General features: G+C 37.2%; 1 protein-coding gene across 8 annotated transcripts in view; it reads left to right on the top strand.

Moving 5' to 3' along the window:
• Window positions 1-1732: 1732 nt before the first annotated feature.
• Window positions 1733-6000, top strand: part of TACC2 (transforming acidic coiled-coil containing protein 2) — a 143633-nt gene continuing 139365 nt past the window's right edge. For all 8 annotated transcript variants that reach the window (XM_075757713.1, XM_075757717.1, XM_075757712.1 and 5 more), the window contains exon 1: window positions 1733-1845. The gene's annotated coding sequence lies outside the window, so the exon portion shown is untranslated. The remainder of the gene's footprint in view (window positions 1846-6000) is intronic.

Raw genomic sequence — 6000 nt, 5'->3', positions numbered from 1 at the left:
AGCAGAGTGGATTAGGTTACAGCCCATCAAATCACAGTATACATTGTGCCAATCTGAGAAGGTATTTTCAGAGGAATATGAAAAAACAATTATTAATAGAACTCAGAAAAAAACCTGAGGCCCAGTCTAGTGGGATATCAGGAAAAAAACCCTGACAGGATCAAACCCTCATTGGCACCAGGAACTCTTTAATGACTTGGAAGGTTTCATTAAGTGAAAGATTGACACAAGGTTGCTACGACAACATGTGGAAGTCATGCTGGCGGAGACTAAAATGCTCAAAACCTTCCACTTTTTCCCTACAATCAAACAGCAATTTAGTGCAGGAAAATAAAAAATAAAAAAATCTTTGCAAGAACGAGCAGGAAATATATACCTACATCAATGATGCCTCAGAGTGGAGAATAACCTGACAGCTGCTGCCTTGGTGGTCCATCCAGTATATTTCTAATGGAGGAACAGAGGAATTAAAAGCAAATGCAGAACAATGTCACATTTTTGCAAAAGAAAAAGGCAATTAGTGCTCTGTAGAGTTGTGCCCATTTTTTGCAAAACTGCATGGCAATTTTTTGACATTGAAATTTTAATATGCCAATAATTTCTGTATTCCCAAAATATTCATAGGAATTCAGTTTTCTTTACAGCAATCTCTAGAAGTTGTCACCTATTAGACATTGCCAACGCCACACAAACAATTGACTTAAACCTCAGCACTTCTGTGATAGGTTTAATCCTATCACAACAATCATTTCTTCATATCTTGTGCTGATGTGAGTATATTTTTTTTACATGTGTTTAAAGGCCTGTAACTCACAACCTATTATGAAAGAAATAATTTTTTCCTCTCTGAAATAATGTATTCCAAGGGAGGATTTTCCAAAAGTACCATGTAAGTGAAAACATGCTCTACTTAAAAGTCATTTCTAGGATTGGTGTGGGTTTCCTATGCCAGTGACATGTGCTTTGGTGGTTTATAATTAAAACAACTCTGTACCGAAGTGGCATGTTTTTTTCCTGAAAGGCTCATAGATATGATGCTCTAACTTCAACCACTACATTCAAACAAGTAGGTTGAAAGATCTGTCTTACCCATCGTGAGAAGAAACAACGTTTTCCCTCTTTTCTGACCGTGTGGGCGCGAGAAGACTGAACACAGGCAAAGGGATGAAGAACGGAACGGAGGCAGGAGACTTCTTTTTCCTTCTCTCCCTCCTGCCAGGTAATCTGCTAGCATTCTCAGACTTTGAATGTTTATCCTGAACTCCAGCAAAGCATTCCTCATGAAATACACAGAGCAGTGCTGGCTTGCAATGGTTTTCTTAAGGCAGCTACCACTTTTAGCCATGCTGTGGTTATATACGTTTGCCACGTGCTAAATTGATTCATCTTCCCAAACTTTGCTTACTAAGTTAGTCAGGTGAGAGAGACAGCCTGATACTTAGTAGTTACAGTCCTGGAGTGAAAAGGCAGAGGGGAAAATTCTAGTTACATTGGTGTATCATGGAACTTGTCATTGCCTTAAGCAAACAGTATACTAACAACTATGACAACAGACTGCACCCAGTGTACAGGACCTATCTCGTGTGATTCTCATCCAGCAACTGAGAATTCCTGTGAAGAACTGATGTGTCATAGCTCTACAGCTCCCTGGGTCAGATTCCTTACACTTCATAGCTACCCAGCATAGTGTTCTCAAACATAAGCCAATTCACATTAATAGAACACTTTCATGTGATCCAGGGAGAAAGGGGATCCATACACCAGCTAGGAGTGAAGGAGTGCAGAAGGTTATAAAAATCAGGGACAGAGTGGTACATTTTCATTTTTAGTCTAAAGGAAAATTGGGTAAGTAATTTTTTATTAGTTCTTTAAATTTAAAAATGTCTAGACTCAAAACAGTTTACTAATGTTGTTTTAGACATTACAAAAAGGCAAAGGGAGTGTCTTATAAATAAAAGAGACTTTTCTCCTTACCATAAAAAACAGTGTCTCCTTTGAGGTTCTGTAGTTTCATGATCTCTTGTATAACTTGTTTTACAATCCACATAGCCTATAAATCAGTCTACAGGATGATGTCTATTTAGTATCATTCTAAGATGAAGATACTGATCATTAAGTGTGCATGTCCTAAAATAGCCATTTTAAAAACATGTTACATTACAGACTGTAATAGCTATTTGCAAATGCTGGAGTTTTTAAATATGGCTCTCTTCCACCGTTGTTCTTTTTTCAGAAATAGTTCTAAGGATTTGTTTCTAAAAGGATTGCTTCTTGATTTTAAGTTGCCATGTAACGATGAGAATGTGTGTTTCTCATGCAGAATTTCAGAGATAAAATTAGCTGGCTAGTCACTAGAAAGATTATGCAGATGTTTGATGATGTTCTTAAGTGAGAACTGAGTACGATGTTTCGTCCTTTCATGCATAATGATGTTTGCTTCAGTCGATAAAACACAACACTGAACACCTGTAGGTAGCATATTGCCTCTGGTGACCCAAACCTTTTACAGATCTTCAGGTAGTTGAAATCACGTATACCCTGTCCCTCTAGGAGAACTAATTACATTACAATAATACTTCACTAGTTGGAGATGAACAAGAATTTGATTATGTTATTATTTTGAACGTTGATGGCATTGTATTGAAATATGTTGTCAACAGTAAGACCATGGCCACTTCAATTATTTCTGGATTTTTTTTAATGAAAAAGGTTTATATTACCACAATGTTTTGGTATGTTTTGTATGTTTTGGAAACTATTTTTGAAGTAATCTGCCTTTAAAAAGATAGGTTTATCTTCAGGCAGAAACTAACAATCCTATTGACAGGATGAGAATGGCAGGCATGTTTTTATCTATATTATAAAGCTGGTGTTTCCTACAGAATCTGATTTTATAAAAAAAGAGATTGCTTATAGCTTGAATTTGTTTCTTGTGATTCAGCTATTCAGGATCAAGCTGCTAATTACCATGGTGTAGACCTTTTTCCCTTTACGCAGCTCAAGAGATGGGTCAGAAACCTGCTATACATGTAAGCGTTAAGAAAAAAAACCCTCTATCCTTTCATGACAAAGCTTTTTAATTATAGATTCAGGTCATAATTAAGTAGGTGCTAATACATGTATCCATAAATCTTATCTTAAAGGGAAAGGAGATAGGTAGAAGGGCTGCGAGTTGGCCAGAAATGTCAGATGGGCCTATGGATGGAAGATCCATTCTTCACTGGCTTAGTTTTCAGTACCCTGCCATCTGCATCTGTATCTTCATCTACATCTACATCCATGAATTTTTCCATCTTTAAAACAGAAATCTGTGGTGTAGGGAGATCAGTAATCACTTTGCACATGCTCCAGAATTATCTAGTTAGTATTTTTAGTAGTTAGTATTATTGGTGTAGTGGAGGGTGTCCTCCCAGCCCATGGCAGGGGGGTTGGAACTAGATGATCTTTAAGTTCCCTTCCAACCCAAACCAGTCTGTGATTCTATGATTCTGTTTTTCATCAAGAGTTTTGACAATCCCAGGGCAAGCTGTGAAAAGCAACCTAGTCTAGGAAAAAGCTGATCTAAGCTGATCTAAGTTATATTATAGTTTGGTTATTTTATCAGTAAAGTAAGCTGTCAGTGACTGGATGTGCTTGGATTGTCACACGGGCACCAGTTTGGGGGCTGATTAGAAAGGACACCTGTTCAAAGCCACTCTGCAATAAAGAAATGAGATAAATGCCCCTAGTTCCAACCTTATAGTTCATACTCACAGGTATGCCTGCAGACCATTTCCCCCTTATACAAAAAAACGATTTACATTGTAAATTGCTTACTTGTTATTTTGTGGGGCTTGATCCAAAGCAAGCAGGATAGAAATAGAGAGAGCAGCAATAGTTTGGAGAGCTTCCAGCGTAGGCAGCAGAGGCGGGCCGAGGGGGAAACATCTCTGTGAGGTTCAGGTCATGAAATCAGGCTGTGGATGGGTCCCAGTCTTCATGGGCAACTTCCATTCAGGTGGATGGGAGGAAGGTATTTTTGAAGAATATTGAGGATATTCCTTTCTTGTCACTTCAAGTTTTCTTTAAAATTCTCTTACATCTATCATCTTTTATGGCAGTATTAGACAATGGCAGGATTAGGGAAAGATTTTGTGGCAGTATTAGAGAATGATTCATCTGTAACACCGGGCAGCTTTTAGTCAGTGCTGTGCTGCCTCTTTCAGTGAGGGAACCAAGTTTTCAAGCTCACCACTGACCTTTTTTCTGGAAAGATGGGCCTTCATTCTGAGGGAGGTGAGAGCCACTGCTTAGGCTGCAGAAGACTTTCAGATCAGCTTTTGTGTTTTCTGATACCAGTGGAAAGTTTATAGAAGCCCCTTAAGTCCCAACAAGTCTGAAAAGAGTAAAATTTTACCCTGCATCTATGATCTAAGCTTAAAGCTAAATAAATAGCTTAAATTCAGTTGATTCTACATTCAATTACAGCAACTAATGGTTTGAAGAGTTGCACTGCTGACAGCCATCACAGATTATAGTTTTTATTTTTTTAAGTACTGGCTTCTAAAAATCGCAGAGTGAAACAAAGTTTGAATTAATTTTTGTATGTTTTCATTAGAAGCTCCTGAATGCAAGATACTATGAAAATATATCAGTCAATCAAGGTACTATATAGAATATACAAGGCTCAGCAAGTTTGACAAAATACTGAACTATAAATTCTTGCCAAATTAAATTTGTCATAAAATGCTAGTTAGGACTTGACAGACTCGTTTACTTCACTGGTTTCACAGCAAGCATGTGATCCAGCTAGCACTCCTGGTTCTTGGTCAAACCAGAAGCACAAAGATTGCTGCAGTAAGGGAAGGGAAAATAGTACAAAAAAAGCAATTCATGAGTATCAAAATCCTAATTTTTACATCATAGTTTTGCATGCCTAGATTTTAAGGTGCTCCATTTTGATTTTAAGCATGGTATAGACTGTGAATCCTCCAACACTTCAGAGGGATCTGTGTGTGATGTATCATACAGAGCCATCTTTCACTTTTGTTACTATTATCCTAGTATAATGTGAGCTGTTGACCTATTTTTCATCCTCACAAAAAAAGCTTTTGATTAGACTATAAAGATTTTGGGTTTATATTTCTGTGTGTGTCTGTGTATTACATATACAGCATATTGATACAATTGAAACTACAGTAATTATTATTAACTGTTGGAAGAAGTGGTATGCCTACTTGTTACATTGTCTATTACTCACAGTTTCCATGCCACTTCCAACTGTAAACTGAAAATTATACTTAACCACTTTCTTTATGAGAAAGAGCTGATTTTACCCACAAATTTGGACCATTGCACAGTTTTATTGAACCCATATGAAAATCTCTGCATGATGCAAGGGGGCAGGAGGTTTAAATTCACGGTCTACATAACGTTGGGGATTTATTTTATTTTTCAGTTTTTTTGGTAGGCTCTTAACTCATTGCACTGTTCACATCAAAAGGTGATGTATGTCAGGAGCACTTAGCATGGAGATATTCTTGCATTCTAATAAGCTAGCCTTAACATTTAGTCCCTGCATGAAGACTTGCCAGCCCAAAACCAATATTTGAACCCTGGCACTATTAAACTGTTTCTATTGGTAAAAAGATTTCAAGGGTTTTGGAAACTGCGCTTAAGCCTTTTGCATAACATATCCTACAGTCTCATCATATCTTTCTATGCCAAGTTCTGTTCTTACATCTGAAATTTAAAGAGGTTTGATTCAACCTATAGGCTATCACACTTTTCAGAGAAGAATATTATTCTTTTCCAGATGTACAAGACTTCACCAAGTAACCTTTAAGTGTTTGCTCATACAACAGAAAAAAGAATTGCATTTGGATAAAAGAAGATACCAGTCTTGATTCACTTTAGCCCTTTAATTGCAGAAGGTGGTACTGTATATATTCCAATCATACAGGAACTTCAAACTGGACAAACAATCATAAGCCTTTTTTTGTGCTCATTCCATTGACTTGA

The sequence above is a fragment of the Balearica regulorum genome, chromosome 7 (assembly GCF_011004875.1).
Source record: "Balearica regulorum gibbericeps isolate bBalReg1 chromosome 7, bBalReg1.pri, whole genome shotgun sequence".
NCBI classification, from domain to species: domain Eukaryota; kingdom Metazoa; phylum Chordata; class Aves; order Gruiformes; family Gruidae; genus Balearica; species Balearica regulorum.
This window is presented reverse-complemented; position numbering and strand designations above follow the sequence as displayed.